The sequence below is a fragment of the Anser cygnoides genome, chromosome 7, assembly GCF_040182565.1.
Source record: "Anser cygnoides isolate HZ-2024a breed goose chromosome 7, Taihu_goose_T2T_genome, whole genome shotgun sequence".
Lineage (NCBI taxonomy): Eukaryota > Metazoa > Chordata > Aves > Anseriformes > Anatidae > Anser > Anser cygnoides.
The window spans coordinates 18,523,516-18,533,901 of record NC_089879.1 but is presented as its reverse complement, the minus strand read 5'-3'; the positions used below and the strand labels follow the sequence as shown (position 1 = coordinate 18,533,901).

Sequence of the window (10,386 nt, the reverse complement as noted above, 5' to 3'; positions counted from 1 at the left end):
CCTCCTCTGATTCTCCACAGTGATCCTACTGAAGCAGTGCTGGCATTGGGGTGGCTCTGTGGGGGTCTCCTTTGTGCCCCAGCTATGTTACAGCTGTCACAGCTGGAGTGGCTGTGTGGAGGAAACATCCTTCAGCAATGGGTCCCCAGCACCAAAACTGGTACCAGCCTTGGCCAGGCTGGGCTCACGGCCCTTCCTGGTTTCCCTGGAGGCAGTCACGCCTTGTTGCCTTGTGAGTCACAAAGAAATCCCAGGGGACTGTAGCATCTCATAGCAGCTGATTAGCAAGCCCTCCCCGCTCCTGACCTCACAGTCTGCCCACCGTGAGCCGTGCAGGCAGCTGTCATGGCACTCTTTGGAGGATGCTAATGATTCTGTAGGACCAGAGAGCTCAATCCAAATGCAGGTACCAGAAACTTGGAGTAAAATCTTTTCTAGATAGAATATTGGAAAGCCTCTACCAGAGCAAGTGTTTTCCTATTTTAGAAATTACATATAAACTTAGAGAGATGTTGAAACATAACAAGGCATAAATGATACTGAAATAGCTGCTTTGTGAAATCCTATAATGGGAAATTCTTTTACAAGCCTTTTAAAATTGGCAAATGTTACTAATATTCCTCCAGGCAACACTTGGGCTATTATTTAAAATGGGATGTGTGGTGTCCCAGAGCGACCGTTCTCCTGAACTGCAAAGCATTCTCTAGGACCTGTGAAATATGAAATGATTTAAGGAGGAAAGAGGGTTATGCAGTTCTGCTCTGTGTGGTTTCTACTACCTCTGAAGTAGGTTTAGAGGAAAGTGTGTTCTGGGCTGTAATTCAGTGTTACAGATACTGCAAGAAACAGAAAAAATGGACACATTAGAGGCACCTGATGCAAATCATTGTTACTTTCCCCATTTGCTGCCCTAACCACACAAACATGCGGCTTAGTTTCACTTGGGTGTCTACATTAAATGCGACTGCACTTATTAAGGAAGCCTGAAGTGAGCTTTAGGTACAAGGCTGGGTTGTAGCACTTTGTCTCGCTCCGCAGAGCAATGTCACCACTCAGGCTGGCATGGATCAGCAGCAGATTCGGCACTTGCACAGGGACCCCTGCAGAGATGAGGCTTTTTTCCATCTTGCCTGACCCCTACGCAGCAGCAATACAAGGACAAGCTGTAACTAGCTCATCTGTAAAAGGCTCTGGAAGTGTTCTGGCTGCTTTTCCTCTCGGTTATATGTTACACTCACTAAACTATTATGCTCAAAGAGCAGCAAGGTTGTAAAACTCCTGCATACTTTTCTTCTGCAACAATGGTCTGCTGCTCAGAGTGTGATCTGGCAGTAGGAAGAAATCAAATGCACCATCAGCCCTTCATTTGTAGGGGAAAGCCTCCAGCAGCCCAAAGGGACTGAATAAATGGCTTTCGAGGTGCTCAGAAGTGGAATCTGGGAGCGTAGAGCCAGATGGATGAGCAGTGTGCAGGTGTGGGGTGATCTTCAGCAGAGATCAAGTATAGAGGGCAGGCAGACCCCAGAGGTGTGCTAGGTACTGAGATGAGCTCAGGAGCTCAGGGCGGGGTCATCCAAACGTGAGGGAGAGGAGGTTTGAACATAAAGATCGCACAAAGCAAAAACAATGTTTCAGCATGGAAAGTATCTGTAAGGAAAGAGATCTGGAGGGCAAAGGAAGGCGGACATCCTTTCTGTAGCAAAGACCAAAGGAAACCCATGGAGGCATCTCAAGCTGAGTTTCTTCTCTGCTACTTGAAATTCCCTGTGCACTGCTAAACTGTCCTTTATGGTGAAGATTTGTAAGAGGATGACGATACACTAATGTGGAGTATCTTTGCCACTATCTAGGAGCAATGCCCTGAGTGCCACAGTCTTGCTGTGTCAGGCAGGGACCTCTCCAGGAAACTGTGTTTGCAGCACATCCTGCAGCCAAACCACAGCGGTGGTGTTGAAAGACACACAGTTTTGTTTTCTTTTTTCGTTTTCTCTCTCTGGCCAAAGCACAAGAAAGAGTGAGATTTTCAAACTGCCAGACTAAGCTCTGCCAGAGTCTGTGGCTATTGTCATTAAGAAAAACCCTGCAATAAATGTTTACAAAAGTGCTTCAGAAATAATGGCTCTCTGTAGGACTGGGTTGGGAAGTTTCCAGGAGAACAGGTTTCTGCAGAAAAATGCTGATTTGTTGGAACCGCGGGGTTTGTGGAATTGGATGGGTTTTGACAAACTTTCGATGAACTGCAGCAGCAGTTGCCAAACTAGGGGCTGGGAGCCTGGTGGAAGTTCAGCTGCAGAAGCGCAGCTGGTGTCTGGATCTGGGGTCATAAGTCTGGAAACAGACACATTGTGGGCAGATTTTGGTTTTAGCATCCTTTGTGCCAGGGCTACCCCTCTGTGCAGGCTGCGCAGGGCACGGGGTGATGGGGCTGCAAGATGAACTGCAGACCCTGCTCTTAGAAAATGCATGTGGGCACATGCATTGCAGATGAAACAGTCATGGGATAGCACAAAATATTTTAAATGGACAGTTAGGAAAAAAAAAAGAAAGGCGATAGCTTTGAAGGGAGGCTATTAACATTTAAAAGACACATCTCAAAATCAATACTTGGTCTTTAAAGAAATTTGCCCCTGATTACAAGCTTTAGCATGTCCAGAGACACTGGCAGAAGCTGGTGAATCAATGAGTTTCTTCATCCTTAGGACCCAGCCTCCCAGATGCCCTGGGATGCATATTAATATGAACAACTAATAACTTATATCCACAGGGGGGATTTTTATCCTGAAGTATGAAAAGTGAGCTATAACTGAATGAGTTATTGCAGTCTCACATACTTCAGCATGGTAATTAGGAATTTTAGTGAGTCTGTAGCTATATTAACCCCCTGGGACCAGTTCATTGACTCTCTTGCATTGCTAGCTGATAAATACTGTGCTTGGTATTAAACAGGAGAAGAAGGGGCAGGGAAGAAGGTATGCTCCTGAGAAGCCAGGCAGGTCCCCTGTCTCTCCAGGGCCATGCTGGAGCCGAGACCTGGCAGTTAGCCTTTGCTCATTCACTGCTGCCCTTTCACTGTCTTCCTCACCACCACCTTTCCCAGTTAAAATGATCCCCACACGGCACTGCTGCAAAAATCCAGCTCACCTTGCCTTTTATTGCATAAATCCAGCTCACCTTACCATTGTCTAGAAAACCATTTACTCAGGAAACTAGTTAGTCAGGCACCATTTGCTCAGGGTGAAGTCTCATATGCTGATAGGTCTTCCCAAACGTCTTCTAAACCCTTGCAAGCTATCAAGGGCTGACTGCCCCTCCTGGAAATGGTGCTACTCCTTTGCTCCCAAGTCTTTCTTGCCAAGGACCTGCCGAAGGGTGCACAAAGGAAGGAGCATCCTTTTTCTGAGCTCTGCACTAGGGGAACTCTGTGGGTCCCCTTCTGTCCCTCTGTTCCAAGCATGGGCTTTCATAGCAGGGCTGTGTCCTTGTAATTGTGAAACCCGAGAGCCTGCTAACACAGAGAGGAATAAACGCTGCGTGGAGATGACCAATCACCTCCCAGGCAATGAAATGCAAATACAACTTTTATGTAGGGGCTTAATCACTTTATAAAATATTTTTTATGGAAACACAGGTATTTTATTGAAAGTAAAAAGGTTGCCTAAATGATCCAAACAGTCAGTTATTAGAGAAAGTGTTTGGATGATTTTTTCTTTCAGATAAATAGAAATACCTCACAAATTTTTTCTCCATAAATACAACTCAATTAGAAGAGATGAAATGTGGAGATGCTCTTTTTCTCTTTTCAGGTAAAGAGACATCAGAGGAATGTGACACCAATAAGATTTCACTGACTTTAAGGTGATATCATAATGCCTTTTTTTTCTTTAAAAAAAAAAAAAAGCTGCAAGAAGAAAAACTATGCTCCTAATCTATTATTCATGAATTGAATCCAAAAATAACAGACATTGTAGTAACCCCTTGAGAACAGGTACAATCATTTGCTATGCATTTATTAATTGTTAATAGGGTGGTGGAATACTAAGCATATGGACCCCAGCTGAGATCAAGTTCCCACTGTTCAGCGTGTTGCAGAATCAAAACAAAAGGTAGCTTTTATTCTCAAGAATCTACAATATAAGTCAAAAGACTGTATGCATTCATTTTTTCTTCTGGTCTTATATACATGGTAAGTAAATGCCTTTTTTATCCACAGCTGACTTTACCAGTGTGTCTGATATGTCACTGTGTGAGAGCCTGGGGCATGGCAGAAGGAGCAGGTCACTTAATTTCATTGTTCATCACCAGGAAAATAGGCAGCAGCTCTGCCCAGCTCAGAATAGGTTTTGTGATGGGAAGTATAACAGAGATGTTGAGATATCAATGCAGTGTTGCTGAGCCTTGAGGTACCAGATGAAGAGGTGGCAGATGTGGGAAAATGCAAAGCTGAGTTAAATGAAAAGCATTTAGAGATCCATGTTTTTAAAATGTTTCCATCCAGGGCATATTCCACAGCTGGCATTCTGAAACCAGGGGCTGTTAACGCTTCTTGTTTTCCAGGTTATGTGTGTAACAGAGAAGAATTGCAGGCAGGCTAAAGCTGCACTACAGGCAGCAGAAGTGATGCTGGTGCCTCAGCTGTCCAGGCAGGAGCACCACAGACAGACAGACAGACAGACAGAGCTGCCAGCATGCACAGGCTGGACAGGCAGCTGCCGACACAAGGCAACCCAGTCCTGCCTCTCCTTCCCTCAGGAGGGCTTTAACAAGATCCCGCTCCTTCCCTCCCTTGCCCGGTGTTGCAGGGTTCATAAAAACATAATACCTCTGAAACTTCGGCCCTTCTTTCCAGTCTGCTAGACTGTTTGAGGGTCACTGGGGAGGGATTGAAAGACAGATGGATAGGTATGCTGATCCTGTAAACCTGGCTTCTCTTGGAAACTAAACTAAGAAATGTAAACTGCTGTTCTCAATGGTACTCTGACTCTGGCAGCTGAGATTTAAAACAAAACAAAACAAAACAGCATCATCACAGTGTTACAAGACTTGGGAGCTGGCAACTCTGCAGTAAGCAACCTGCCCCCAAACCTCATCCTTTCAGTTTTCTTCTGGGTCACAGGTGTTCAGAGGCAGCATCCAGCTGCTGAATTGGTGACAACTTACTGCCAACCAAGCCTTGACTATCAAGCCCAGGTTCACACAGCCAGTCCAGTCCTCCTTGTGCCCCCAAGGTCCTATCACGGGCAGGCTGGTGGCCTCCTGGACCTGGTGGCTACCCCAATGGACACAGGAGTGGCAACAACACCTCTCAGCAGCAGACATGGCTTTTCCCAACAGGGTCTGGGGCTACTTCCAAAGAGGCCCTCCCTGCTCTGTTTTTTCTATGGAGAATTTCTAGATGAGAGCACAAAGGGGCTCCTGGCTCACCTCAAGGAGAGGGTTGTGTAAGCCCAGTGAACTGATGCTGCAAGGGGCTACCTGAGCCATTGCCATACCTGTTTTTATTGCCAAACTGATGCCCAGAGCTGGGCAGCTCTCAAGCAATGCTCTCCTGATGACAAGGAGCCAAAGTTACCCAGCACAGCATGATCTGAAGATGCTGTGTGCTGGCTGCCCCCCTAGCAGCCAGCCAGCCACCCTGCAGCACAGCAAGGATTCACGTTGTACCATCACTCTCCTCTTAAGCAAAAAAGCGTGTAGCTATCAGATGGTTTCACTGGCCTTGTTTCCTCCTTATCTCCTTCCCTCCTGCTTCTGAACATCACAGATTGACTCTGGGTCAACCTGCAGCTCACCATTGCTTGCTGGTGGTCCAGGACCATGCACCTGGTGTCCACCAGCAGGGAGCCCCCCTGCTGCTCCCTGCAAAGCAGCCGGGGCTGGCAGCATGTGAAGGCTGTGCGGGACTCCCTCACCCTAACCAGAAGAGACCACCGACATAAGAGTGCTTGTGCAGCTGCCAAGTTTTTGTTTGGGACAAAAGAGGCCTTTTGCCTTGAACCCCCAGCAAGGTCTGGAAGCTCTGCAGCGTTCTCACTCTCCTCTCATGCACAGGAAACCTATGAGGGACACACAGACCACACCATCAATCAAGGTCACAGCATTCGCAGGGGAAAAGGACATGGTGAGGATGGGCTTGGGTGTACGTGAAGAGACTGAGAGACTACGGAGAGAAGAGAGTTTCAGGGATCACCATGATCTGTGATGCACTGATTAATGATACTGAATAAAAAGTCACATGTTCCATTTGTGCAGAAAAAAAAAAAAAAAAAAGTGAATTAATGTAAAAAATTTGCAATAACCTAGAAAATTATTCTTTTAGAGATCCGGACTGAACAAAGATACATCTGGTAATCTCTTTTTCTGAAGTTTGCTACATTAAACCTTATGTATCCTCTTTATGTGTTTCCCACTACTAAGTGATTTCACTCAGAGCAGCAAATTTATACGCTGGATAAGTTAAGTGAATGGATCCCTTCCCAGACTCACTGATATTGCCTGAAACTGATGAATGCCAAGCTGCAAAACAGGATCGTAAGGTCAGGAACATCTGTTCAAAACCATAGGTGGGGTAGCTATGGCTTAGCTATGGTTTGTGGGTTTGGATGGCAGTAGTTTGGATAGCAGAGCTGAGGAGGCTGAACAGCTTGCTCTTTGGCTCTGCCAGCAAGATTTACACCCAGCTGCATCCACAAAGGGCGCTGCAGTAGTGCTAAGAGCTGGTGTCCCGCAATTCAATCCTTTAGAGGATACAACTTCTGCACCACTAATGGCAAAAAGCCCTTTCTGCAAAGACACTCAGACACTTGTTTTCTTCCAGAAAATTGCCGCCAAAGTACCACCAAGCATAATTAAGTTTACTGAGAGAAAAAACAATTCATTTTGCCACACCACAGTGCAGCACCGTCCTCTCTCACCGCACCCAGTGACAACTGCAGACCCGTTGGGCACTGCAGGCCTCAGTTCATGCAGACCAGCAGGGTCTTGCTGTGTAACCGTTCCCAGGTCCAGCTCCTGCCTGTTTCTGGCTGCCTGCTGAAGGGCCCCATCCTGCCAGCAGCTGGTCCTCTGCAAGGCTTGAGGCACTGGTGGCACCTCACGGCCCCGCCTGGCACCTGCCAGTGATGGCCAGGAGATGGCCTGCTCCTGCCCACAGCTGGCCCTGTGCCGGGCACCCATCCCCGTCCCTCGCTGCCCCTCAGGGGACATAAAAAGAGCATTTTGAAGCATTTCCTTTCCTCAGAGTGCTGAGCCCTGGGAAGTGAAATCTGCTCCTCTCCATGTGCCGGGGAAGCCCCTAAGCCAGCTAAGGCATGGGAGAAGTCCCTGGTGTGCGGCCATCCTGACCGGGCCCTGACACACAGCGAGACCCCCGCAGCCACAGCCGTGAGCAGCAAGAGAGACACAAGCACAGCAATTCCCTGGGGTAGAGGCGATGTTTGTCCAAGATCTCTGAGGGAAGTGAAGTGTGAAGCAGCAGAAGCGTTGGCCGGCTCTCCAAAGCAGCAGAGAGCAGACACACCACAGGTCCCACTGCCAAACCAGGCTATGGCCTCTGCATCTGCCTGAGGAGGGGCTGCTGTGAATGGGGAAACACCCCGTCTTCTGGGAGAAGGTCCGGCCTCCCCTCTTCACCTTGGAAGGATGGCAGGCTGATTCTTCCCGTTCCAGCCCACATCTTGTTCATGAGATCCTTTCTGAACATTTTAATAGCCACTGAGGCTGACGTGTGTTTCACACAGCCTTACAGGTGCCCTCCTGCAACCCCGCCAGCTGCAACCATCGAACTCCCCCTCTGCTGATCCACAGTGCCCACCCCAGCAACCCGGCAGCCAGCTGGTTAATGCAGGAAACCTCGCGGCTTAGAGGCCTCCAGGAAGTGCCAAGTGTCTCGCACGCTGTGTGGCTGCTCCTGGGGAGTGATCTATGCTCCACCGTGACCCTGGCCTTTTCCGTTCCAAGCTGCCTTGCTTTCAAGTTGCTCTGAGGAGGCCCTCCGTGGAGGCCTTTGAAGAGAGTGCCGCGCTGCCCAGGTGGGGCCTGCTCCCTGGCAGTGGCGGAGCAGCATATCAGAGGCAAACAGCAGATCCTACTGTGCAGCGCTCTGCACTCATGCATTTCGTGGTAGATCGAGCTGTCACTTCCAAGCTGATGGACTGAAGTGTGTTATCATGTTTTTTTTGCAAAAGACTGGATTATGTTAGTGCATTAATAGCACTTGTAAGTACAGGGTGCGGATGAGACGTACATAAGGATTTGCCCACTGTGGCTAGGGAACCTTTCCAAAATCTCTCCATGCAAAGTGTTTTGCACTGAGAGTTGAGCTCTTTCATTCTTTCCCTTTCCTCCAGAGGAAGAAATATTATCTGGCAGCATATGCTGTCATTTTCTGATATTTTTCTTTATTAGAGGCTGAGGCTCATTGGAAACATACAGCATCTACTCATCTGGGTTTGGATTGGTAATGTTACAAGTTGAATTTGGTAATGATACCTTGAGCAAAATGTTTGCACTTTCTTTTCCTTCAAGGCTATCCACAGGGAACCAAGCAGTGGGAAGCTCTCTGGGCACTGATGGTTTGTTACATGTCTCTAAACACTGTCAGCCAACATCAATATAGAAAAATGGAAGCAGATGGGATAAGCAGGGATTCCTCTTAACTTGTTTCACCAAAATGTGTTTGGATAAGGTAGTTTTGGTCAGGACATGCATGAAGACTAGGACTAGGCACCAACTTTCTTCCTGAAAGCCTGAAGATCCCAGGAGAAACACCATTACTAGCAGCAAGCTGCAGAGACCTGCTCTACACCTCCTTCAATTTAATCCCATCTAAATCCTAGCACACAGAAAACAATGGGAGTTTGTCACTATTAGGGCTTAAATCTCCACTTGCTGACGTTAAAAGCCAGGAAGAAAGTTTTTTATGTAACCTCTGAACTCCAAAGGGCTAAAGTTCATCTTGGATCAAAGAGGGGTCTGTAAAGAGCTCCATGCTACATAAGGAGGGTAACATAAGGATGCCACATACAAATTGCATTGCCTCTCAGGAATGCCTTGTTTTCTCTTATTGCTTTTGTCCTCAAATAACAGATCCACAGTTCCAAAGTAGAATGTTGCATTAAAATACTAAGAAAGACGTTGCCAATTCCAACTTAATGGCTGGTTCAGAAATCCCCTTGTCTCAGGACAGGCAGGATTTGAAAGGGGTTGGAAAAGAAGTGATGCCTACAAGAATGGGAAGTCCCAGAGACCTGTGACTTAAATCTCCTTTGCTTATTTATAGATATGCACAATAGATGGAGAGCTCAGATCAATCAGCTGGTCCATTTCTTTATCCTTAGACCAGAAAAGGCTGTGATGTGCTGCATAGTTTATTATACCTGCTTTTATTGGTGCACACATACCAATTTTCTAATAAGACAAACTAAAGCCCCATTAGATTCATTTAGCTGGTCTCTACCGGCAACAAATTCCAGAATTGCTTCATGCCTTTGGACCACTGCAATCACCTTGTGTCTGAGAGCTGGTGTAAGGCCCAGAAAGGTCCCTTGTAAGTATGACCAAGCCTCAAAGAGATGCATCCATGAAAGTCTCCAGGACCACATAAACTCTGACTTGTCATGGTTAACTTAGTCACCAGAGCACGTGGTGCAAGGACAAAGCTCCTGGGAGGGTGAATGGATATGACGGCTCCAACTGCATTGTTTGCAGCATCACACGAAGCCTCTCTCTAACACTCTGACCCCACAACGCAACTGCTGGCTTCTTCTACACCCTGTGTGAAAAGCAGGGGGATGTGCTGAACACTAGTGTAAGATCTTTCTCTCAGATCCAATATGCAAAATGAACATGTGGACTCAAACTGAATGACTGAAATTGTGCAGAGCTTGGACACTTGTTTAAAAAACTGAGAAACCTAAATGTGGCCAGGGAACTTTGTAAAAATACTAGTAGGTTCTCAGCAACATGATGTGGCTAGAGAAACCTCCCAGCATGCGAGGAGCTGTACTAATAGGCTGGCTGCCACGATTATTTGTTCCTTTTACCTTCCAATCCAGAAAGTATTTTTATCTTGGAATGCCACAGTCCCATCATTCCTAACAGGACAGAACACAAAACCAGACAAAGCAGCGATGCTTTATACTGCAGTGTCCTGCTTCTGAATATTTTACCAGCCCAGATTTTTTTAGAAACAACCATTTTAGATCTCACCACTCACCTGGAAATTTGCTCAGCAAATTAATTACTGAAAAAGGAAGGAGGCTTGGATACCTGCATAGCAGAAGGATAAAATGTGCATGCTCAGGGCTTCTCTGGGGATCATGGTACACTGCCTGCCAGGTGGCTCTGCACAGGGCTGGATGGAGCCCACCAGCACTTATTAGCTCCAGT

At 47.0% G+C, this 10,386-nt stretch overlaps 1 long non-coding RNA gene across 1 annotated transcript; it reads left to right on the top strand.

Moving 5' to 3' along the window:
* Window positions 1-248: 248 nt before the first annotated feature.
* Window positions 249-6,920, top strand: LOC106033682 (uncharacterized). Its single transcript, XR_001205492.3, has 3 exons — window positions 249-406; window positions 4,024-4,103; window positions 6,049-6,920. It is a non-coding gene; the product is annotated as an uncharacterized lncRNA (long non-coding RNA).
* Window positions 6,921-10,386: the final 3,466 nt, after the last annotated feature.